Raw genomic sequence first — 26,674 nt, 5'->3', positions numbered from 1 at the left:
AATCCAGTCCAATCATAGGTCCAGTCTGCATTGGTATCTCCCATGTTGTCCAAATGATCTCTCATCGTCTCACAAATTTCTGTCTACATTTGATGCCGCATCCACTCTCCTGTTGTTTCATCTCAGCATCAGCTGTCTGCATCATTTTACTGCCATTTAGTCCAATGTCACTACGGTGTCTTACCGCCTTATCTGAATGTGGTTTTAAGGTGGAACAACTGCTCCTCCCCACCATCGAGCCACTGTGAGAAAAAAGGATACAACTGGAGCTGAATTCTCCCCCCCCATCTTTTCTAAGGAGATACGCAAATTGTCACAAAGAAAACATGTTAGTTGAAAATCCAGCTGTCTGTGTTTAACAGCAGCCAGTGAACATTTTTATGTGATCATTTGGGGGGGGGGGGTTGGAAGCACGCCCATCCCTGAACCATTTGTTATTTCCTGGGGCAGTCTCCAGAACTGATGGGTGTTTTGTGTTTTTTACCCAGTTCGTTCCATCTTTCCTGCTCCCCCTCTGCCAGGTCACCCCCTTTTACTTTCTATGTGTGTGTGGGGGGGTCACAGGTGCTGTTTTCTCCCCACAGTGCAGCACCCTGCCAGCAGCCCTGGGAGGCCCTCCTCTCTCACGTGCTGTCCCTAAACAGCTTGCATCCTGATGCAGACAGAGAAGAGCTTTATACTCAGCCAAATGGGAAGCTGGCAAATGCAGATCGGACCATAGTCAAAGACATCATAGACATCAGTACCAAACTGGAAATTGTGCACAAATGTGTTCAACATACCACTGAATTCCCTTATTTTTGGCAGAAAAAGCAGCTGGGAGCGCAGAATGAGGTTGGTAAATTAGAGTGTTTCTTAACTGTTCCTCCAGAGTGCCACCAAATCTGCTTTTGCATCCTTGAGGCTAAATTAGATGTCAGAGAAGTAAACCTACTGGCCTGTCCAATTCACACACACCCATGCCTGCTTGACTAATTCCCCATAGCTCTTCACTCCAGGTGTTTTTCTCCCCGCCAGGTTGGGGGGGGGCTTTGATGACTCTAAGTCAATTATATGTGATGACGTTCCACCATCATTGCAGGTATATAATGTAATCCTGTGCAGATTAAATCTGAAATGAAGCCTACTGTCTTCAATGGGGGTTACTCCCATGTGAGTGTACATGGGGCTGCATCTTAGTCCTGTAAGTTCTTTTATTATAAAGCATATGAAAAGCTGTGAGGGTCTCTGTTCTTCATAGACAAAGCAGACCTTGATCACATAGTCCTCCCAGCTGCTGTTTGCATGGAAAATAATTTTACACTTCATTACTTTAATTTAAAATATGAACCTTATTTATTTCAAAAATCCATGCATGGATAAACCGTGTAAAGGAATATTTTTGTTAATACTAGTAAGCTTAGTTTCTGCTTTTTTGATGTGTAGAGCCAAAACCTAAAGGGTAGTTTTGCAGAAATATTTTGGAAGGCGCTTAATTAAAGGATCACAGTAATTCAGATTACTTGCTTCAATACATTTTAATTTTTTTTCCTTAGTTGATACTCTTCTTCAGCATTGAAAATATCACTGGATTTTGTTTGTTTCAGTGTTATTTAAAGTTTTTAGACTTTTTTTCAAGTGTTAAGTTGATCAAAGTTGTATGGAGGGTTGCCAACAGATGGGGGGGGGGAGTCCTGTCATAATAAAAGGCTTAATAGGATGTTATCCAGGTCATTTTTTTACTTCCATGTCATGAAAAGCTTCAACTATCCACATACATACATACATACATTGTTTATTACGGTCAAAGACCCATCAAACAGCATACAGGATGAAAAAAGCAATCCCAAGTTACCAAAACATTACAGAGAAAAGACATCATAAGGGGTATTAAGGCGGTGCTTGCGCTTTACAAATGCAATAAAAAGAAATTTAGCAACATTCCTTGATATTGTTGTGGATTTATCCTCCAATAGATATTTCAACACAAGTTCCTCAGAATGGATTGCTAGTTGTCCTTGGACCCTAAATGACCTTAATATAGGTGTAATTAAGAGGGCTCTTTCTTCTGCATAATAGGAGCAATGAAATAAAATATGGGGGAGGGTCTCAATTGACTCAGAGGGGCATGAGCAAAGTCTCAAATGCCTTGGGATACGTTGGAATCTTCCAGAAAGAACTGCCGATGGAAAAGCATCAAATCTGGCTCTGGAGAAAGCCCATCTATGGTTTGGGTTGGAGATACTGGCTAAGTATAAAGGAGTAGTCATATACATTTCGGGTTTCAGAGATTTATAGAGCGGCGGAGTTGCGGCGTAGGTCGTTTGCAGCTCAATATCTCTGAGGCGTTGAAAGACAATAGATTTAGCCCTGGCATAGCCGCTTTCCAGAAGTTGGTACGGGTCTAATCCTAATGTTCTCAATTTGTTAGTGGCTCTGGTGGACCACTGGGGATAAGGAGATGCGGCCAATAGGAGTGGAAATAGCCCAGCGGGGAAAAGGTGGACTTTCAGCCAGAAGCAGAGAGAATGCAACCATATATTTAGTTCGACTGTACTGAGACCAGCTTCTTGTCTCAAAGTGACATTGGAAGTACATCTTGGAGTGTTAAATAGAGATCTCAGGAATTTTGATTGGACTAGTTCTAGCGCCTGAAGATTTGTAAACCGCATAATTTGTGTCCCATATCCCATTTGGGCTAAAACTTTAGCAGAAAAAAGTTTCAAGGCGGCTGGAATAAAGTGTGCACCATCCTTTCTGAAGAATTTTAGTATAGCAGAAGCAGTTCTTTCCGCCGAAATAACCACTGATTTGATGTGAGCTGCTGGGTTACCATTATATGCAAATGTAACCCCCAAGTATTTAAAAAACTTTACCTGCTCGACATCATTCCCATTTACTTTCCAGGTGTATTTTTTTAGCCTCTGGTTGAAACACATTATTTTTGTTTTGGAGAAGTTAATTGATAGCAGATTTTCCTGGCAGTGGCTAGAGAAAGATGTAAGTGCTCGCTTTAGACGTATTCTGGTCAGAGATAAAAGAACTGTGTCATCTGCATACATAAGAACAGGTACCTTATATTTGAAGTTGAGTTTGGGTGCATGAACATCGATGGTACGCAAATCGGATATAAGAGAGTTCACATAGAAATTAAACAAAAATGGGGCTAATGGACAGCCCTGTCTAACACCCCTCCTCAGCTGAATGGTTTGGGATAGTCTGCCGTCCGAGGTATATTTTACCTGAAGAGTGTTATTACTATGGAGATTTCTTATCAGATGGAGAACAACTGTCCACATATTACACCTTTATTAAAGGGACAGGACATTTTTCACCAGACCTGATGGCAACCCTACTTACATGGTGGTGGTTGTATCATGCAAACCAGTTGTTGGTATTTATTGACCACCTAGGTAATTAAAAAATGGGGGGGGAGTGATCTTTGTCACCACCTGATGTTGCTTTCAGCAAGGCCCAGAAGTGCTGATGTTGCTAGAGTGTCACCTGGTGCAATGCTGGCACTTTTGGGTCACGCCAGAAGTGATATCATCATGTGGCAATGAAGATCCCCCCCATTAGGGCCGGCTCTCCCACTAGTCCAACAAGATGACTGCCTAGGGCGGAGAGCCCAGAGGGGCGCAGAACTGCCTATAGGCCAACCCCTCTCTGCCCTGCTCAACGTGCCGCTAGGAGACGCGTCCTGGTTGCCGCAGGGTCCTGGGTGCCCCTGTTGGTTTGCAGGTGCTGGGCGCTCTTTCTGCCCAGCCCAGTCTGCGCTGCGGGATGAGGTGCCTCCAGCACGCTGCCACAACACCCCCTCCCTGCAGGTGGCTGCGTGGAAAGCCTAGTGGGGGCTGGCAGGGAGCATCACCCTGGGTGGGTCTGGGGCTCGGCTCTGCCTCCCCTTCTCTTCCCAGCAGTTGGCTCCCACAGCGGCTGCCCCTGGAGGCATTCGGCTCCAGCATGTGCGGTGCAGAAAGGAAGCTGCAAACAAAGATGACTGTGGGAGGGATGGAGGCGGCTGCAGCACCCTCTGGCTCGCTCGCCCACTTCAGAAAGGAGAAGAAGTGGCAGGAGCGGCAGGGCTGGGTGCGGCATTCACAAGAGCCCATGTAAACAGGATAAAACCAGGCACCAGAGTGAGCCGCAAATGGGGCTCGTGCCAGCCAGGCGTGGAGGGAGGGGATCCTCAGGCTGGACCTGTGCAAAGAGTTTTCCCTGGGCAGCCGAGGAGAATAATTTGGGGCGGAGGGCTTCCCCCCCCCAAGTTATCCAGACTATTTCCTGTCACTTCTCACCCTCCCCTGCCTCACAGAAGAGCCCGTCCCGTCTGTGCATTCGTCTGCCTGCACCATGGTGAGCCATAGGGATGGGGGGAGGCGAGGAGGGGAATTGCGCCCCTCCCAGAGGGGCGGCTCGGGGATTGGTGGGTTAAGTATCCAGGAGTTGGAAGACAAAGCTGGGAGAGGGATTCTCCCCCCCAAAAAAATCCTTGAAGGACCAGCAGTAGAGCCTCTACATTTATTGTTTTTTAAAAAACCAGACTTCTGCTTCAATAATGAAAATGAAAACCCCTTTTTACAGGGGTTAAGATAAACAGTGCAGTCGAGTTGCAAAATGTGTTTTTCATTCTTCCTAAAATGCATTTATGTTTGAAAATTGGTGGGCGCAGGGGGCTGGGGAGGCGCCACAAGATAGCCTCGCCTAGTTTACTAAAAAATCTGGGGCCGGCCCTGCCCCCCATGCAGTAAGTAACCGCCTCCTCCCCCATCTCCCTATTGCTGGACCTGTGCTGGACTGAGGCCTTATATTACACTGGAATGATGTGCATTTTAGGATGGTCAGCCTCCCTGTAGTATTCTCCTCATGCAGCCATATTGTATACTTGAAGAAATTCCATGGCTGAGTATAATTAGCCTTAATGAATGGCTGCCAGTATTGTGAATATTTGCTGAAGTACAAAATATCATGCCAGCTACATTTGTCTCCTTTTACAGCATGACTTTTAGAGAAGACTTCATCACCTGAGCCAAATAAGTATGCATTTCCAGTCAGCCTACAGTCTGCAGAATCTCTTGTAAAGTTCATGTTCAACAGGTTGCCGACTTTAATCTTTTACTATACAAGGTGATTTGAATGACAGTATGATAGATTCACACACTGACTGCTTAATTGTGCAATTTGTAATTGTTCCTGTTGTCTTTGTAGTTAATATGATCTCATTTGCCCTTATTTAAAAAAATGTAAATACATTTACTGTACTAATAGTTCATGTGTTCTGGATTTATATTTCAGTTCTCCTGATGAGGGAATTTTAACACCTCTTGGTGGATTTTAGCCATACAAAATACTGTCCCATCATTTAAGTGAAAGCATACTCTTCTTCATTGCCATTTGTTTCTCCCTAAACACTTTTCTCCATGCTCAGGAACTGACTGCTGGGACTCTGTGCCACTCATTTTTATTGCCTACAGCATTTTATTGCTGCCTGCTAATTTTATAGCAATGCAATAGCATAGTACATTTTGTGCTTCATTCCTTATCAAGCTGTTTCTCTCATATTTCAGACTCCCTGCTTGTTCACAAATATTATGGAGAGAATTTGATGAAGTCTATTCTATGACAGAAGCTCATGCCACAGTAAATGCATCAGTCTTTAAAGGTGCCACAGATCTGCCCCAAGGGAGATACCCGTAACAATAAAACTCCTGAAAAGTAATAAGGCCCCAGAGTTGTGATGCAGCACAACACTTTCAACCATTCTTTGACGAGAGCCTCCCATTTCTTTTTTCTGTGTATAAGCTTGAACTCTCTATCAGCTGCAAATTCTCAGGTGGTTTGGGAAGCCATCTCTCTTGAATGATCTGTGCCGTCACACTGAGCCCGCTTTCATAGGTACTACTAAAGTGTTCCATGCTGAAAATATCCCTCAGGTGTTTACGGCTTTTCCGCCTCACTGAGTTTATTATCAACGGATCTTCCTCAGCCTAATTACAGGGGTGTTTTCTTCACTCTTTCCTGCTCTGAGTTACTGCTCTATGCAGTTCATTCGTTATTCCATCCAAACTGTCTCACTTTGCAAGACCTGTGCTAATTAGGGTAGGGCTGCAGGTGTTTGAGGTGTAAAGTTCTGTCATTACTTTCCTGGGTTTAGTTTTCTATACATTTCCCCCCCCCCCAATTAGATGGGTTGTTTATGCAATTCACTGTATTCTGTTGTTAAAATTTACTTCACACTATATTTTGGTGGGCTTGAATGGATGAGATGTCTCATTTGCTTTCCACCCTTCTCAGTCTGTCTCTGGACCTGTGCTGGTTTTTCCAATGTTGTGTGTCTCATGGACTAATATAATTGTGCAATATTTCAGAATACACTGAGGTAGATTTGAAAATATCCTCGTAAGAAAAAGACAACTGGCTTGTGCAGAATGGAAACAAATTCTGAAGCAATTGTATGGTGATGTGAAATTAGGGACATGAATATTTTAATTAACAAAATTCTCACAGACAGTATGTCTTCTTATTATCCTAATAGGAAGAAATGTCTGACAGGGCTGTTATTTTGGGCCAGCAGTGCATACATTAATAGAATGGATTAAAACTGAATTTTGTTACAAAGGATTTAGTCGTTAAAGGTTCACAATATCCCTTGAAGTTAGTCGTAGCATAAGTTTGTAGAGGATTGGGGCTTTGTCCAAATATATGACATGTCATTTCTTTTTCTTTATAGTATATTTTTTATTTCCATAGGGCTATGAAAATATGTGCATTAAGTAATGTCTTCTGTTTTTCTGAAAGCATCCAGCTTATTCCATGACACAGATCTGATTTTAAATGGGATACTGGTAAGGTAGAAGAGATGCTCAAGTGTCTCATTTAAATCTGTACTTGCAGCCCATGAAAAGTAGCTATGCATGCTTACTTTGCATGCCAGGGATATGAACCTTTGTAGGTTTTACACTGGTCTGCTAATTATGCTGCGCTCTCTCTCTCTCTCGCTCTCTCTCTCACACACACACACACACACTCGCTGGGGAGCCAGGGTTTGGGCGAAGCCTTATTCAAGGGGCAGGGGGTGCCCCAACACTGGGCACACGAATGCACTGGTTGGGAGGGAGGACAGGGAGCGAGGGTGCCCACCTCACCCTTTTTGCATACCAGAGGTATGTAGACTTTGTAGATGTTGCGCTAGTATCCTAGTTAAGCATGCATAGAAGTTTTGTACTGGTTTACGTCATGTCTTTAAGCTCAAGCAAAGTTCCACAGGGATGCTCTTAGCTTCACTACTGTCAAGTTTAAATCAGACCTAATTAAAACACAGTCTGGAAGCCTATTCGGCACTAAAGAACATATTGGAATCTTAACTTTAAGTAAGAAAATGATTTCATCTTAAAGGTTTTGTTTGCCTGGGACTTTTGTGTTCACCTGCTGCCAAACCACAACTGTGCAATAGCATGCAATTATGACTAATGCAAAACAGTTATCTCTTCTTTTTCTCATCCCATGGTAGCTCTCTGGCTTGTGGCAAACGGATTGCCTGGGTTGTTTGCCACCAAAAAAAGTTGTAGTTTTGAATGTCTCAGCCGCATTTTTCATTATGGGTTGACCAGTAGGATGCAAAATTAAAGCCTCTGTTTGTGACAAACATAATTTGAAACTTTTGTGTATAATGAGTTTACTTTATTCTGGGAGACAAAAAGTGTAATAGATTTGCCATCCAGTTATGTGTCTGTCTTTGTGAAAATGAGAGCTAGAGACTAGAAAATAGAGGCTGGGTTTTTAGCTTTCTGTTGTGGTTAGTAGTTAAACAAAATATTTTAAGGTCAGCAGATTTGGCTGTCTGTCCCAGCATAGACTGGGCTACATATTTGTAGGGCTGGCAGTTTCTCAGGGCAATAAATGCTGACAATTTTTACAATCGAAAAGGGATTTCCTTTTTTTTCCCTTCAAACTTTTTTATTTTGGATATAACAACATATTCAACATTACATTTCAATTATCATAGATCCATATCTCTTATCCCCCCCCCCTCTTTGTGGCTTCCCGCAATGCTCCTCCCTCCTTTCCCTCTTATATTTCTCTTGTCCTTTCCCATTTTCATTCTTAAATTTCAAGGTAACAATATTTTGCTCTATTCATTCAATACCTTTATATTTTCTGCCCTTAATAATTATCAAAACAGAGTAGATTATATTTTACATCCCAGTTTTTTTCTAAATATTCTTTAGTCTTTCCACTCTTCAAAAAATTCTTGATCTTCTTTGTTATTGTTTCTTTGTTAATTTGTCCATTTCAGCCATGAATAACACTTTCTGTATCCATTCCCATTTTTCTGGTATTCTGTCTTGTTTCCAAGATTGTGCATAAGTCATTCTAGCAGTAGTAATCAAATACCACAACAATGTCTTTTTTGTTACATTTACTTCTTCCATCTTTCCTGATTTCCTGAAACATTTAGTCCTCTTATTGTGCCATCCTAAGCAGATGGCACTTTCACACAGAAAGAAGAAGAGATTGGATTTATTTATACCCCGCCCTTCACTACCCGAAGGAGTCTCAGAGCGGCTTACAAACTCCTTTCCCTTCCCCTCCCCACAACAGACACCCTGTGAGGTAGATGGGGCTGAGAGAGCTCTTGACAGAAACTGCTCTTTTTTCACGAACAGCTGTGCCAGAACTACGGCTTGCCCAAGGTCATCCAGCAGGTGCAAGTGGAGGAGTGGGGAATCAAACCCGGTTCTCCCAGATTAGAGTCTGTGCACTGGCTCAAACAATGTGAATAATGCACTTTAATCCACTTTCAGTGCACTTTAGCGATCATTTGCAAGTGGATTTTGCCATTTCACACAGTAAAATCCAGTTGCAAAGGGCATTGAAAGTGGATTGAAAGTGCATTATTTAGTGTGTGTGAAAGTACTAAGAGTAATACCTTTGTAAGTCTATTGAGCTCAGTGGGCTTAGACTGCTATAACACCATTTAAGATTGTACTGTTAGACTTTAAGGGTAACTTTTTCTTTCAGATTATAGAGGAACAAGTTGTCACCTAAACAGGAAAAGCACAGTACATCACAGAATATTGTTCAGAAAAACCTCAACTTTCTGCTTCCGAAGCTTGCATGTGAACTGCCAATGGAAAAGGTTTCCTTTAAGTCAGGGATGTCAAACATACAGTCCGTGGGCCAAATCCGGCCCCTGCAGGGCTCATATCCGACCCACAAGCAACTGGCTCCCTCCTGCTTCCTTCTCCGGGGCTGCTGCTGCTGTATCACAGCTGGCTTTTGCCCAGCTCCCTCTGCTGTTTCCTGCTTCTCCAAGCCTGCTTCCTGCTTCCTTCCAAGGCACACCTACCGTCCCTCCATTGGCTAAGGGTTCCTCCTTTTGGAGGAAGGGGCGGGGAGCAAAGAGTGAGAGAGAGCCCCGCCCAGGAGAAGGAGCAAAATCTGAGTTCCATGGCTTCTTTAAGACCAGCAACGTTTTATTTCAGGTATAGGCTTTCATACACTTCTTTAGGAGGGGAGGGGAGGGTTGATGGATTCTTCTGACAAGCACAGTTTACATTGAGTTCACTGTGCTCTGCTGTTTTCTTTGAGACTTGGTCTCTCTCTTCTTCCCTCTCCCTCCCTCCCTCCATCACTCCCTCCCTCCCTCCCTCTCTCTCTCTCTCACACACACACACACATACACAGAGGTGTAAGTGTGTTAAAAGGATGGGGCAGATTGGGATAATGGGAAAGGAGAATTAAAAGGAAATTATTTTGGTTTATCCTGGAAAAAAATTCAGATTAGATTTCTCTGTGCCTATCTGGGATTTCATTTTCTTTCAACAGCTGATAATGAAACATTTTCTTTCAAAATGACCCTGACTTGGAATTAGAACACTTGAATTGGCTTCCATTGTCTAATAATCCGATTTCATTGTTTAATAATGGAAGTAGATGGCTACGTATTTAAAATATACTTATGGTTCCATATTTCCAGTTCAGCATGCCTCCCTTTTTCCCCTCCCACCTTGCTGGCTGCCTTTCTTCACTCCCCCATTGCTTTTTTAACTGTTTCATTATCATCACTAACACTTGAGTGAATTTTGCCCAGTTTGAAATCAACACATTATTTCACTTGGAGAGATCCATTCAGCATCTGAAATCACTTTCATAAAGTTTATATCTCTGGTACCTCGTGTTATGTTTTATGGTACATACTAGGAAAAAGGCCCATTGTAGAAATAAATACAACGGCCTCTAGAAAGAGGCTCTGGGCGGGTTCCCTGGCCTTGGACACTCAGTGTCAATTTGCTGTGGCGACCTCAGCAGGGTATAATGACACTGTCCACCATTTTCTCCAGAGGAACTGATGTAATTTTGAGTAATCTCCAGTCCTCACCTGGAGATTGGCAACAATGGTTCCCCAGAAGGGAATAGTTGGTTTGGAGGGTGGAGTCTATGGCTTTGTACCTTTCCGAGGTCCCACGCCTCCTGAAACCTCATCCTCTCCAAGCTCCATCCCTCACATCTCCAGGAATTTCCCACCTGGAGTTGGCAACCCTATCTCCTTCCCAGCCAATCAACCTACCTTTATTTCCCCCTCACTCTTCAGCTTTCCACCCCCCACACACCTGCAGCCTCTCCCGTGCTCTGAAGCCCTGACATCTACGTCACATTGGCTGTCATGGGGGCCACCTCAGCAGCATATAAGGATACAGAGCCCACCATTTTCTCCAGGGGAACTGATCTCTGCCGTCTGGAAAGCAGTTGTAATTCTGAGTGATCTCCAGCCCTCACCTGGAGATTGGACACATTTTACCTCAGAAGAGCAAACCGTTTAGAATGTTAGAGGAAAAAGCCAATCAAGTCGCATATGCAAACGACCTCTGTGTTCCGAGGCAAAGACCAATGAGGCTGCATATACAAATAACCTCTGTGTTCTGACTGGCTAGGGGGGGGAGAGGAACAGCAAAATGTTTAGAATGTTGTAGACAGGACTCAGGCAAAGCAGCCAGTGGATAGGGAGACCCTCTGAATGACAGATCAGAGAGCGAACTGATTTTGGAACGTGTGGAATGTTCTAGAGAAGTGCCACCACCATTCAACTTTTATTTATAAGGGAGATGACCTGGCCTGACAAAGTAACATTTACGTTAGATCTGGCCCTCATAACAAATGAGTTCGACACCTCTGCTTTAAGTCAACATTTTAATCTGATGTCAGGGAAATAGATGCAATGTTTTCAAGGACTGGGATAGAAGCAGCAGCAGAGAAATAAGAGTGGGAGTGTAACAAACATTTGGTGAGAGATTTGGCATCTCAAAGTCCTATGGCACCAAAGTCACTCTTATGGCCAGCAGATCAGAAGTTTTTCTCCACTGGCCATCTGTTATATCTAAGCAACTCTAAAGAAGCATGGGACAAAGAAAATTCAGAGGAGACACACAGCTATTTGGTCTATTACAAATGATGTCAGTTTCAAGCCATCAACTTGAGTCAACTGGACATAAACCTGAATTTTATTTTATTCTATTGCTTTCCATATTTTAAATGCAATCTCCTATCTGAATCATTGTAGTAACTCATAAACACCACATTGGGTGTGTTCAGACGCGGCATTTCAGCTGGCATAAACTGTACCGGTTGGAACCGGTGCAGTTTATGCTGGCTGAAACGCGATCACACTCACCTCCATTTTGCGGATCCCATCGCTGTATGCCCGCTCACACGCTGCGGGCGTCGGCTTTTTTTTTTTAAACTCAGTTTGAGCATGCGCATAGGCAGCCATCCACGGAATGGCGATCTTTGCGCATGCTCAAAACACCCCGTATTACATTTAAACTTTAAAGGTAAGGACTTACATTTAAAGTTTAAAGACCAAACTGGCCTCCCTGAAGTCCCGGACTCCTCCAATACGCTACACTAAGGGCTTTTTTTTTTTTAAACAAACGCTCAGGGCGAAGCTTCGCCCAAGCGCATATCGCTTAGTGGGGAAAAAATGGCGGGGGGAAATCGGAAGCCTCAAGCTTCCGAACGGAAGTGGCTAGGCACCGGTGGAGAGCGATCAGACGGAGGGGTACAGCGATTGCAACCGTTGCACTCAGGATACCATCACTTGGGGACCTAGTGGCAGAGTGCAACAGTTTAAAGGCCTTTACAACGGTTAGGGACGGGAGGCAGATGTTCGCCATGTGAACGCCGGTAAGTACAAAGCCCCCGTCTGAACGCACCCATTCTGTCATACTTACAAGGTCATAATGAGCAAGAGGTATTTCAACGCAAGTATTCTGTGTCAGGTAGTGAGATAGGTTGGTGTGCAAAGTCCTAACAGCTTATTGGTTGGATCTAGCCACCTTTCCCAGTGGTGGCAAAGAGAGAAATGGGTCCCCATTGACCACTCCCCCCCCAAATAAAAGCTCTATTGGGGATCATGGGACCAGCCTGGACAAAACCCATATTGAATGGAGGCTGCAGTAAGAAGGGGAATTGGCCAAGATTGAGCAAAAAACTAGCTGAATCCAGCCCTATAGCTTGAAATCCCCTTTCCCCTCAAATCTGTTTACAACCATTAGCAGGCCTTGCCTCCACTGTTCCTAGAGATTCTATTATGTAATATTTAGCACTAGAAGCCTCAGTCCTGGTACAGTCATGAACATGCAGGTTTTCTTTATGCTTCATTTTCTAGTGAATGAACCACAAATGATTTAAAGACAAAATGGTAAAAAGGGAGGCAACTTAGAAAATGAAACGGCAGTGGAAGATAATAACCTCCCCCTCCTTCATGATCTTGATAAGGGAAGATCTGTAAATTCTTTCCTGTACACTTATTATTTTTAATGACTTACCTATATGAAAACCATGCTTTTGGTCACCTATTTATCTTTAATTAATTGGCACTTTGAAGGGCAAAAAAAAAATGACCGAAAGAGACAACCTTCTGTTTTTCTGTGTTTTTATTATTGCTGGGGGGTTTTGTGAATACTCCCACAGTCAATTATTAAGTAATATTTATACAATATGTGTAACTTGTGAAATGGTGGTGGTGGGGAACGAAGTAAAGTCAAACAGGTTTTTAATGCAAAGTGAACCCATCAATTGCAAAGTGCTGATTCACTTGCACATACAGTATAATTAGGAAAGTCTTTAATCTGTAATGAGGAGCAATGTATTCAGTGATCATGCAATCAAAGTGTAATTATAGTTTTGAATGTTCAGCGCAGGCCCCCTTAACCATTTTATAACTCTGTAATAGTTAATGTTAACAGGTCACAGTATGAGGTCATTAACTGTTTCCAACTAGTTTTGCTTGAAAAACAGTTCTAAATTAAAGAACGGCTTACATTAGAAACCTCGGAAATCCAAAGGAGGTGGGGAGGACTTGAACCTCAAGTCTCATTTGAAAGTGTGGTCCATATTGTCTTTCATTAGATGACAGCTTTGTTATGTAGTTGGAGGCAAGGTTTGCTGATTAATGATGACATCTCTGTTATTCATCAAATCAGTGATCTCTTGAACTTCCTTTTTCCCAGCTAATCTGCTGTTCGCTTTTTAAAAAATTATTTTTTTCCTATTTCATTAGCGTTTTGTCCTTCAATGTATCCGAGCCCTTTATTAGGAGTTGATGGCACTCCATAATTCACAAAGTGCCACTCAGAACTGTGATGTTGCTGACTGCTTGCCTTCCAGCTGAAGCCTCACACATCGTATCCGACTGGTGAGGGTCAGTCTATGAATTCTGGCTTTTACATATAGTAGAACCAAGGGGCGCTCTTTCTCCTAGGCTACACCACTTTGAGGCGAAGGTGTGGGGCCCCATGGAAAAACAACAATAGAAAAATAGCATATTGGGCAAAAGGCTAGACTGTGCTGTGCTTGCTAATATTCTAGTTTCATCTGTGCTTGCTAATATTCTAGTTTCATCTGTGTAGTGCAACCAGCAAGGGTGCATGTGTGGATTGTTTTGGTTTTGTTCTTGTTTTTTGCAGGGGAGCTGCTCACCTAGCTCCCCCAGTAGGTGCCCTGTCAGAGCTGGCTTGATGCTGGACATCCCCAAGATCGATTGTTCTGGGAGATTTCAGAATGGGAAGCCAGTTTATCAGGCTATGATTCATGGCTACTTTCAGTCTGCCCCAGGTTGTTATGGACCCAATGGATGAAAAGGGTCATATCCTGGATTTAGTATTTCATTATCTAGTGTGGAGACTAGAGATATAAAAAGTGCTATGACCAGACCACTATCTTTTGAATCATGGGTGGTTGCAGGACCTGCTTACTTCATCAAGCAGATTCAAATGGACCTTGGAAACTGATGGAACATTTGGGTTTCAGAATGCTTTGGGGGACTCTGAGAGTCTAAACAGCAAGGGTAAGATTACAAGGGTGGAGGAGGATTTAAGGCAAAGATGTTATGTATGAAATCTGTCATAAGTCTTTCAAGTGTGTATACTGTGGGGGGAGGGGTAAAGAAAAGTCGGCATGAATGATGATGAATTTTCCAAATGGGACTTCTGTGTGCAAGTGACTAGAAGAGGATTAACAATTACAAACAAATAAGCAGTGATGAAGTCAGTTCAAAGTGAAATAGCCTGAAATTTAAGAAAATTTAACTGATTTTGGTAGAAAGTTATAGTCTGATAAGAATAGCCAACTAAAACTTCTAAAAATTCGGTCATGTAGAGCTATTAAACATTGTAGTGAGTAAAGAAATCCATGCTTCTGTTTAAACCAGGGTAACATGTATTGCTTAATTTCTTGACGAGTTCTAATTCAGCACTTTCACATTGTATGCTTCCTTTAAAGTTATTTTGTAGGACAGTAACTTCAGGTCAAAGGAAATTAAAATGTTCCCCCACTGGTTTTTGGATGTTGTGGTTTATTATGTTCAGTTTGTGGTAAGTGATTCACACAGAGACTGACACATTTATCCAGTACAGATAGTAGAAGGGCATTGTTGGCTCATGATGCCATATATTAAACTATATGATGTGCAAGGTTATGAGCCCTGGAGGGTGGAGCTGGTGTTATCAGGTTCCATAACGGTATTGTCCATATGTATATGGAAGTGGGAAAATCGGAGAATGCTTGAAGAATCCTGGATTGCCATTGGCAGAAATCTTGGGCTCAATATGACTTCACCCTGTAGAGCACACTGGAAAGCCTATGAGGCGGTGGTGATAGCAGCAAAGAAGCCAACCCATTGCATCAATTGAGTCTCATCCAGCTCAGTTATTTAATCTAGCACTTAAAAACTCCAAGAACAGTCTTAGAATTATAGGAAATTGGTTATTAACTGAGATGTTTTTGCATACAGGTAGCATTGGTTGCAGTAATGGAATTGGTGTATGTGTGTGGAGAGGGATTGTTATTAATTTTGCTTCATCTGTCACCACAGTTAATGATTCATTTTCATTGAAGTGATTGGAGTATGGTGTAATAATCAGCCATGCTTTTATGTTCCAATATAAAGGCCAATGAATGAGTGCATACAAAGCTTTGGAGTAGGGTATCATCAATGTGCTGTAATAGCACTGAGCTATACATCTCTTTAACTAAATTTCCAGAAGTAGCTTCTGTGCTCTAGGCCATTGTGTGTCAGCTTTGGACAGGTGGCTGATGGAAAACAAACTGAAACTGAATCCAGACGTGGAAGTGAAGCTGGTTTGCAGGGCTGATGGCTTGAATGATACTTTGTTAGGGGTTTATGCTTGTCAGGTTCAGTTAAAAGCTCAGGGGTTTTGTGGTTTTGTTTGAAAAGAGGCAGGTGTTGTGGCTAAAAAATGCTTTTTGCCCCATCCATTTACTTCAGAGTGTGAATTCTTACTAAGTAGGCTTAGCAAATCAGCCATACTCACCCATGCTTCTGTAATCTTAAGACTAGACTACTGAAAAACACTTTCTCTGTGGAGTTCCCATTGAAGACAACCCAGAAACCAGTACATGCAAAATGTGGTAGCTCCACTACTATTTGTAGCAACTTACTGTATGTGTATTAAAGGCCCCTGTCACACGGGCAGGAAACTGCAGAGGAGAAGTGTGGCTGTTTGCCCCGGGGCAAACTAACATGCAGTAAAGCGATCAGACCTACTGTGGAGGTTCTGTGGAGGTACTGTGGAGGTTCCATGGCAAGGGAGAGGTGCCGATCACAACACACGCCTGCGCGCAATGAAGAAGCGCGCGGCGCGGCGAACTGGTTTTCTTTTTTTGTGTACACTACGAATGCGCATGCTCCGTTGGGTGCGTGTGCGCATCCACGGAGACGTGGGGGGAAAAAAACCCTTTTCCGCAAGGGGACATGGGCGGGCGCCGGATACCACCGGAAACGCGATCAGACGCCCGCCCTTGCCCCGCAGTTTCTGGAAACTAGTACCTCCAAGGTACTAGTTTTTTGCTGCGCTTTTTCGGCAGGAAGCCTCAGTTGTGCCACGGAAGCGCTACGCTTCCCAGATGTGCTGGTGAGATCGCGACCGGAAACTCCGCTTGTCTTCCATATCTCTTGCGTGGCTAATGTTGCGTGTGACCGCAGCCAAAAATAGTTATTTTAAGAATGTTATGTCATCATCGTTTATTCTAATAGTTAACCTGGCCTAGTCTGTGGATACTTATATCTGCAGACTGAGACCAGGTGGAGAGAAGAGAGATTTGGGGGTAGAGGTTAAGAAACCCCCAAAGTGTGACTTCCCCTCTGTTTCTATTTGCCTTTCTGACTGAGCAGTCCTAGTGGTCTGTTTTCTTATTTCCTGAAGAACTCTGGCTGTTCCACCCTGTCTCAGTATGATATTTTACTCCTGGCTCAGCCCAGGAACCTAAGGGAAGGGTCGTGATCACCCTTAAACCATTGAAAATGGCACTTGAGACGTTTTGAACTTCAAAATTAATAAAATATTTTATTCAACATAGAGGGGAAAGGTAATCAGGGGTTGGAATTTCTGAGGTAACTCAATATAGATAACTCTGAGGTAAGACTAGTACATGCACAGACTTTAGTTCTTATGTTTCAGGATAATGAGAGTTTCTTCAGCTATTCAGAGTTACTTAAAATCTTTACGATAAGAGGCTTTTGTTCTCGTGTTTCCCCCCCCCAAAAAAACATTTCAGTACACTTTCTTTGAGTATTCTCTGACTCTTTTGGTTTCCAGAAGGCAGTACCCAAACCCCTTCTCTTGACACACCAGTACTCATCTTGAGTTTTTAACTGACTCTTAAGGTTTCTACAGGCAGTTTATAACCACATGAGACCAGGGAACTCTGCACTCCTTTGAGCTAACTCCCTGTTTGATTGTGTAGGGAATTTTCTTCTCTCTAGAAGATCTATCCCCTTTCCTTGGCCTGAATGGGGGTCCGCATCTAACTACCCACTTGTCCTTGCCAGCTTTCCCCAGTTCTCCTGTCTGTGTTAAATTGCAGTCAGTCAGGGCTGAATTCTGAAACTTGGCTCTTTTCAGCTAGAGCTGAAATCAGACTCAATTCTCCTCAGCATCCAGTTCAGAAGTCTTTCTCTGCTTGGCTGATACTGACCAATCAGATTGGCAGGAGCAGCCTGTCACGCAAGGTTCTCTGGCTCTGTGAAGAATTAACTGATTACACAGCACCAGTGGGGACCTGCAGCAAGTTGTTGCAGATTATACTGCTGTGACGGACTGCACTTTGAAAAGTGCTGTGTAAACAGATAAATGACTGTGAAGGGTTAATTCTTCATAGAGCCAGAAATGAAAATAAAGCTGTGATGCTAGGTATTTGTCAGTGTGCTCATCGGGTACAATTTAATGAACTGGATTGCTTGATTAGAGACCCGGATCTGTTTTCTGCAATGTCCTCTGAGTAAGGCCCTTTCAGTCTTTTTCTGGCCATGAAACACTGTTGCATCATTACACATACCAGTTTGCTCACATCATAACAGTTCAAATCATTTCTCCCCTTGTAAGCAGTGGCCAGGCAATAATATAATCTGATCGTTATTCTACAGTTGATAACTGCCAAATGCTTTACAGTTCAGAAAGTTGAGTCCCTGATTTTCATGAACACACTTGGTACTACAGATATTTATCCATTGTGTGCAAATGTATATCTTGGATATTCTTCAGTGCAGTATCCTAAATATGCTGTATGCATTTAAACACCCCTCACACTAAACCTTGGGATAACCATAAGAGAAAAACATGGATTTTGTTGATAAAGCCTCATTGGCCTAATGAAAGAGCATTATGGCATGATTCTCTGAGCCACAACTACACTGAGTACAGTCCTAGCACTGGCACAAGGGGATGACCCTCTCACTGGAATAATTTCTCTTCCTAGTTACGCCTGAGCTGTACTGCTTATCTGAGTAAAAAAGTACCAGGTATTGGTCATTTGTTGTTCTTCCTAAAATAATAACTTACATTTCTCTGCTTCTCTATATAGTTGGACAAGTTTATGGAACGTAGTGCAAATCAGAATGACTCTGACCACCTTCTACCTCCCCCTCCCCCCGGTCATGGCCCGAATTATTAGTTTCGCCGGAGTAGCTAAGATTGAGATCTGTATGGCTGCACTTCCGGCAATTTCATCAGTCCTAGATCTTCTCACGGGAGCACAATGAAATATTAGCCACAGTGCAGTTTATGTTGTGGCAGGAAAGTAAAACTACTTCCCTCATCAGAGGGCAATGCTAAATGTTGATGAAAAGGAAGTGAATGACTCTCATTTTGCAGCATAGGGGGTTGGCTTCCTCCTGTTCTCTCTGACAAGCCATTGTTTGGTTCAGTTACACATTGGAAAAGTACTTAGGGGCCAAACTAGACATGCTGCTTGTCACATCTTCTCCACATGGGTTGGCAGCCATATACCAGCTCCTGGTCCCCATGGAGAAATTCCTCTGAAAATCCTGCAGAGTCCCATTTCTGGTCAGGACCATGGTGCAATTTTCCTGATCTGAAATGGTGTGGGGGGCATTATTTGTTCCAACAGGCAGCTGCATGTGGAAAACATGTGATAAATGTCACATTTAATTTGGCCCTGTGCTATGATTCTGCAGAGTGAGCAACAAGCAGAGTGGCTCCCATAGAGAGCAGTCCTAAACAGATCTGCTCAAATGTAAATCTCATTCAGTTGGCCTTACTTCCAGGAGAATGTCCTTAGATTGATTAGCAAAACTATAGATTAGGTAATGCCAAATTGAGTGTTGGTGGCTGGAGATCAGGTAACTCTCATCAGTGAAGGCCTATCATTATGTGGTAGAAAGCCTCATTCTTCCAGGTATAGGAAATGCCTTTTGGACAGCTGAGGCTGCAATTCAGCATACTTTCTAGGTGTTAAATACCCTCAGTAGAACTGACCTCTGAGTAAACATGCATTGCCTTGAGCTGTACATTCCATATTCTCCAAAGCATGCAGAAATTGTAAACGGCCATGTTGGCCCTTAGAGAAAAAGAAATCCAATTTCTTGCATTATAACAATCTCTTAATTCTGTTCAGTTTCTGATTTATTTACGTGGCCAAAGCAAATGTTACAGTAATCAATAGAACTGCTAAAAAATTGCATTCCTTTTAACTTGCCTTTGTTTCTTCTTGAGTTAGAAAAGTGTATATACAACAACATAGTTCCGTGTTTGGAAAAGCAGGCAGAGTTTAGAACTGGGAATATGTATGTAAAAGAGACCTGTGGCTAAGAAATCCCCTTTTATGTCTTGACATGTAAAAGTCCTTTGTACGCATCTTTGTATGCATCTTGCTGACAACCGATACATATGGATTACTTAGGAAGTACTGAGACGCAGGTATACTCAGAAGTAAATCCTATGTTATTCAGTGGGGCTTACTCTAAGGAAACTATCTGTAGGAGTTTGGAAAAACCTAGCAGGTGACTGGCATCTGATCCTGGTAGCACATTCATCACTGTCAGTTTTCTCAGACTGTGTCACCTTTTGATCCATAAACTAGATGATGTGTATATGTATCTTCTGGATGACATCAAATACACTGTATCAGTTTAGGTTTTAAATCCCCTTCCTGTGTCCTTTACTAATGCCAGTGTCTTCTTTTGAGATACCACCACAAATTCTGAATACCTGCCGTAAGCTTATTTAAGTTTTGTTTAAAGAATTTTTATAATTCCTATTCAGGTGTGTTTTATATACTTCAGGTTGCAGCAGCATAAAAAGAGATTTCTTAGCCACACAGGTCTTTTACATATTCTCACTCCTCAACTGCACCTGCTTTTTCAAACTTTTTTTAAAAAGTAATTGTACAGTTTTCCAAACTACTGCACCACACACTGAAATACAAAGGATTGTGTACTTTAAAATTAAATAAATGAATTTGGGGCATACGTTCTCCCTGAGTCTCTATTTTGGTGTTTTTAAGTAGCCCCTGCACAGTTGGTAGGCATGTTATTGCTCGTATGAGTTTCTTTCTAACTGGTAATTCAGAAACACATTCCCACCTTTTATCATTCTCTTTACGAAATTATATCTTAACTTCTGGGGTTGTTTACTTTGCAGTTTGTTTCCTGTGAGGATATTGGATTTAATTGCATCATGATGATTGTTACCAGAAGATCAGTTCCTCTTACCTTCTTTGCATATTATTTGCTAAAGCAGGAATTCTCTCTTGTGCATATCTGTGACTTTCTACCATCTTAGGCACTACTTGGAAAGCTGATAACTGCATACTTCAGAGGAGATACTTTGTCAAAAAATATAACAATGATTTGAACTTCTTGTTACTATTGTGTTTACTGCTATTTTTTCAACATCTCAGAATATTTTACCATTGTAAAGAAATGGTGGCCAGCCATAAACCTGTACTGCTATATTTCTTTACTGATTGTGCAGTCATAAGCAAAGTTACAGCTTTCTAAATCCACTGGGGTGTAACTTGGTTTAGCATTGCACTCTTAATCAACCGGTATATTTCTGTAAAATAATCTGAGGGACTAGTTTGTTTCAAAATATTTGCCTCATATGAATGTTACTATCATTCGCATGAACTGCTATTCCCATACAGTTTATATATTCCACTGATTATTTTAACTTGTCAGTTTTCATGATGCCACGTAACAAGGCAATTTATTCCTCTCTTGTGATTGCATATATGCATTCTAGTAAGTATCGTAGATCTTAATTTCTCCCAGCCCTTATTTTTCTCTCCTGTGATCTTTTCCGGATAGGGAGCTGTTACATAATTAGTATTTTCTTTCCCCAAAATGTAAATTGTTATATAGGAGGAGAAGTGGCAATTTTTACCATAGCATGTCAATTCTGCAACCCAGAAAGATAAATTAGTCTACTTAACAGAAGCAGAATAAATGTATGCAAATAGGCAGATACTTTGCTTTAATCAAATGTGCTTTATCAGTAGAAATTTCCCTAGGCAGCAGCATAAGTTAACAGCCATTCTGAGATACAGATACCCAGGACACTTTCTTTGCCTGGATATTTGGCAATGGGCTTTTGGAATTGTGCAGTAATTTTCCATTCCGAACACAAATGCCAAGTATGAAGCAATCTAGGGTTGCCAGCCTCCAGGTGGTAGCTGGAAATCTCCCAGGATTACACCAGAGATCACGTCACTTTGAGAAAATGGCTGCTTGGGAAGGTGGAGTCTGTGGCATTTTAGCCCACTGAAGTTCCTCTGCTTTTCAGACTCCACTCTCCTCAAGCTCTGCCTCCAAAATCTCCAGGTATTTCCCAACCTGGAGCTGGAAGACTTAAGCATCCTTCACTTAAGCATCCTTAATGGGACTTGGCCAACATCATTTTGTCATGTATATTATTGTTAAAGGTAAAGGTAAAGGTTCCCTTGCTCGAAAGCCAGTCGAATCCGACTCTAGGGTTGCGGTGCTCATCTCTGTTTCAAAGCCGAAGAGCCAGCACTGTCCGAAGACGTTTCTGTGGTCATGTGGCCGGCATGACTAAACACCAAGGTGCACGGAACGCTGTTACCTTCCCACTGAAGTGGTCCCTATTTATCTACTTGCAATTTCTTGCTTTCGAACTGCTAGGTTGGCAGGAGCTGGAACTAGAGACAGGAGCTCACCCTGTCTTGCGGCACCCGGGTCTTGAACCACTGAACTACTGACCTTCCACAGCCTGCAGTTCAGCGTCTTAACCACTTGAGCCACCGCAGCTCCTATATTATTGTTAGCTACCCACAAATATAATCTCTTCCATAGCCTGTGTTTTCATGACCTTCTCCCAAGTCTTCCCCCTAGGCGAACCCATTCTATGCCTGGCGGCTGATTATCCTGAGGCTCCCTTTCATTTGCGGGGGGGGGGAGCTTGAAGAATACACATGACAGAGCGACCCTGGATCCATGTACTTGATATTAGACAGTAGAGGGGGAGCAGACACAAGCACACTGGTTCTATTTTCATTCAGTCACCAGCTTGCGAGCATGGTGGTTGCTTGTGTAGGAGGTGTACATGCATAGGTTCCCTTCTCTGTGATAGCAAACAGTCAAAAAAAGGAGCCTTCCTGGTCACAGGGATGGAGCCTAAAAGTCGGCAATTGCACATCAGCAGGAGGCAGAGCCAGTGGCACGCATGCTCACTCCTGCTGTACACATGTTGATTTCAATGTTCCTACAGCATCATCTGTAGAAGACCTGTGTCCGCTTAACTTGGGTGTATTTTTAAAAGACAAAGCAGTTACTTTTTTTCCTATAAAGGCCTTATAAACACTTCCTAAGACTAAGCAACCAGGACACTGGGACTGCATGCGTGTGTGTGTGTGTGTGTGCTGGCTCTTTTCTTCAGAGAAGTGTGTGACTGCTGAGCTATAAATTAGTAAGAGATATATATAGTGTCTTGGATTCTTGTTTAAATTTTGTAGTTCAGAATCCCAGGTGTTGAGTTACCAGATGCTTCAATGTTTGCTGCTAGTGCTTGTTAAAAATATCTTACTCTTTTTCTTTTACATTTGGTAAGTAAAACTGGTAAAGGGTTTGATGACTTTGTAGAAATCTTGTTGGGAAAGCTTGTCAGCAGTAATTAATTTGGGACACATGACTGAGATCCCAGTAATTATGCAAACAGAACATCTGGAAGCTGGTTTGGTAAACTCACAACAGGCAGAACTAAGGAAACCTTTTACAGAAAATCTTGCCATAAGATTGAGATCTCTAGTTCTTGTTTTATGAAGGAATGCCCATTTGGTGAAACAGAGTTGTAGCATGAATCACAGGGATCTCAGATCTCACTGGAAGATTTGTCTGTAGAAGTGAATTCGTAAAGTCAGTGAACTATAGGAATATATTGCCACATTATTGAAGTATTCCATTAAAATATCTATCTATCACTCTTTGGCCCCGGTCACACTGGCGGAAAAGGTGTGGCTGAAGTGCGGCTTTTTTGAGCCATATCAAAAGAGAAGCGTGACGGCGGGATCAGACAGATCCCCCGAGCCGCCACGCAGTTGCTCCCCGGCATGATCAGATGCCAGAGGGAAGCCACAGATGGGTGAGCGATGCGAGCCCGCTGCGCATGTGTGCGCCTGCGCAGTTTGGCAGGGGGCCTCGCATGCTGCCGGAGATGGGCGCGCCAGCAATCCCACGGCCGCCCCTGCTGCAGATTTTCTGGTAAGTAGTAGTGTTTTGTAGGGGTTTTCTTGATCTGCATCTTCGACCGGAAGAGACAGATCGGGGACGGGTGCGTGCCGCTTCCCAGATGTTGCGGTGTGATCGCGCCCGCTTGATGCGCTCCCGATCCGTCCCTCTCGCGGATCAAAGCCTCCCGTGTGACCGGGGCCTCTGTCTGTCTATCCACACACACACACACAGAGTAGGGTCATTCATTCCTTTGGCAAATAGATTGCTTTTAAAAATCTTTTTTCAAGACATTTACCTCATAATATTAAATTCTTGAGAGTCACCATCAGTCTTTCACTTAGATCCCCCTTTGCTCTGAAATACCTTACAGACCCAAAGGTGGTTTCCGCACAGGGAGGGGCTTGTGTGGTTTCCCCACTGGTGGTGTGGCTGCATAGACAGCGGCAATGGGGTTTCTGCATGGCAGGTTTCCCAGCCCTCGTCCCCCAGTAGTGGCCATACCCCCTCCCCTGAGCCCACCAGGGCTTTTGCAGTTTTTTTTAAAAAGGCACTAAATATCATTATGTAGGTATACCATTTTAACAGTAGATATATCAGGTTCTGTGAATTCTCAGCTTTCAGTTTTTTTAAGCAAGTCTCTATCCCTTTCCATTGTGAAGATATATTTTTCCCATTGTATTATCCACAAGGGAAAGTTTTTTTTTAGATAGAGGCTTACTTTTAAAAAAGAGAATTTAGAGACTGTTACAATGGTATATTGATATAATAGCATTCTAGTACAGTTTTTTTAAAAACAAATTAAAAGCCCCCCAATAGCATGGGGAGGAAATGGCTGCTGCGATCACACACACTAAATAATCCATTTTCAATGTGCTTTCCAACTGGATTTTACTGTGTGAACTGGTGTGTATGATTGCAGCCAGGGCCAGGGAAAATTATTCCCATGTGGCTGGCGTAAACTGACTTTTCCTACTCACACAGCAGCCATCCAGGTTTTACTGCAATCTTTCCCAGAACTTTGAAGCAAAGCAGGTTTGAGAAAGATCAGAGAAAAGTCAGAGTGCACAAATGCCCAATGATACTATTGGGAAGCAGGAAAAGAAACCTAATTCCTGCAGCACTGAACCTGGGGCAGATAATCTGTGTGGAAATGGCCAGAATCATTTAAAACCAGCTGTAATTTTGTCCCAAAGAGTATCGATCCTGATGTCTTTTCTGCCCTTTAAATAGTCCCTGTGACTTTTTTGTTTGTTTGTTAAATTAGAACCATTCCTCCCTTTGTTATTAACAATGCAGGTCAGGATCTGTTGATTTTTCTTTGTTTGTTTATGGCTGATTGTTGTGTTAAATTCCAAGCTATGAAAGGGACAAGAGAAAACAATAGTGATAACATTAAAAGGCCAGCTTTGCAACACCTTCTCAACCATCATTTTCTTTCTTTTAAAGACCTCTCACCCATAAGATATGAGATGACACCATGTGATTCATTCAGCAAGATCTCTTTCTACCTCTTTGACAGCAAAAAGGAGCATCCTATGAGGAGATTGGCAGATAGGAGGCTTCCTGGCAACCTCCAAGGCTTCTCACCAACACGTCAGAGCTGCGATACGTTCACAGGTTCTTCAGTTTTTACTCTACACTTTGTCTCTGAATTTCCATATACTCAATTACGCCTTTTTGTTTGTTTTGGTGATATACTTGCCAGTTTGCAAAACTCAGATCAAGGACATCTCCTTTTTATGGGAACCAGTACTTTGAATCTAGTGCCATATGTGTATGTCACTAATTTTTATGTTATTTTATCACATTTGTTCTCCAAGGAGAATAAGGTATCTTACTTGGAGATTCCTATTTGATCTTTACTAGGGGTGCGCATTCGGATCTACCCAAGCTGAAAATATACCCAAAAAATACCTTGTTGGTATTTTTCAGATATATTTTGGCTTTCTAAATGTATCTGAATTTTCCTCAGGGAGATTTAAAAAAAATCCCGAGATAATCCTGGATATATTTCAGGGTTTGGGGTAGATGTGAAAACAGTGGAGAGACGGGATTGCAGTCCATTTAAACTTTAAAGGGACTGGAGAAAGCCCAAGGATTAGCTGGGGTGGCATGGAGCTGAGAGCTTTTCTTGCATCCTAGTGTAAACTAGGCTGCAAGGGAGGCCAGCCCAAGATCAGCTGGGTCTGTGGGGAGCTCCCCACTGGCACAACATGAGAACATAAGAGAAGTCAATGTTGGATCAGGCCAGTGGCCCATCCAGTCCAACACTCTGTCACACAGTGGCCAGAAATACCAGGTGCCATCAGGAGGTCCAGCAGTAGTGACATGTATTAGCTTTCCTTTCCCCAAATCCAATAGATGAAATAGTTTAGAATAGTAGCTTCCTTTCCCCATCAAGTAGTTTTTTATGTATTAGTTTGTCCTCTTCCCATTTCCCATAGCTATAGTGATAGGGTTTTAGTTTCCCTCCCCCTTCCAACTTTTAGTTTTCGTTTTTGTAGTTTATAGAAAATGCAAATAAAAAATCCCCTTCGGGGGGCATAAAAAAAAAAGGAGGTCCAGCAGTGGGGCCGGGACACTAGGAGCCCTCCTACTGTTGCTCCCCCCGGCACCAAGAATACAGAGCATCACTTGTCCCAAACCAAGCGGCAGGGGAGGGCAGCCAAACTGTGATTGCCGTGCTTTGCGGGGAGCTGATCGCTCCTTGCAGGCACAGCTATGCTCTGCCTCTCCTGCTGCCTGGTTTAAACTGGGCAGTAGGAGAGGGCAGCCCAGCCATGATCGCACAACTTTGTGCTGCCTTCTTCTGTTGCCCAGTTTAAACTGGGATGTAGGAGAGGGTAGCCCAGGCAGCATTTAAACTGGGCAGCTGGAGAAGGCAGCCCAGCCAGGATTACTCCCCACTAGGGATGTGCATTCGGTTTGTCTGAACCAAATCCACCCCTGAAAATGGCCCATTCAGGCCCCTTTCAGACTGCTGTGGGCCAATTCAGATTCTCTGATCTGAATCGGCTTTCGCCGCCCCATTATATTCCCACGGCCCTTTAAGTCAATAGCGAAAACATAGTGTATATTCTGGGGGCTGGAGGGAAGAGGGTTTGAGGGAAACTCACAGGGTAGCTACTGGAGCCTCTCCCCAAGATATCCACCAAGTTTCAAAAATATTGTACCAGGGGGTCCAATTCT

General features: G+C 42.9%; 1 protein-coding gene across 1 annotated transcript in view; it reads left to right on the top strand.

The window, feature by feature from the left end:
* LRRC3B (leucine rich repeat containing 3B) overlaps positions 1 to 26,674 on the top strand; it is a 73,117-nt gene that overhangs the window by 41,121 nt on the left and 5,322 nt on the right. Inside the window, exon 2 of the mRNA XM_015408244.1 lies at positions 24,932 to 25,102. The gene's annotated coding sequence lies outside the window, so the exon portion shown is untranslated. The remainder of the gene's footprint in view (positions 1 to 24,931; positions 25,103 to 26,674) is intronic.

The sequence above is a fragment of the Gekko japonicus genome, unplaced genomic scaffold (genome assembly GCF_001447785.1).
Source record: "Gekko japonicus isolate JY-2015 unplaced genomic scaffold, Gekko_japonicus_V1.1 scaffold217, whole genome shotgun sequence".
NCBI lineage: Eukaryota > Metazoa > Chordata > Lepidosauria > Squamata > Gekkonidae > Gekko > Gekko japonicus.
This window is presented reverse-complemented; position numbering and strand designations above follow the sequence as displayed.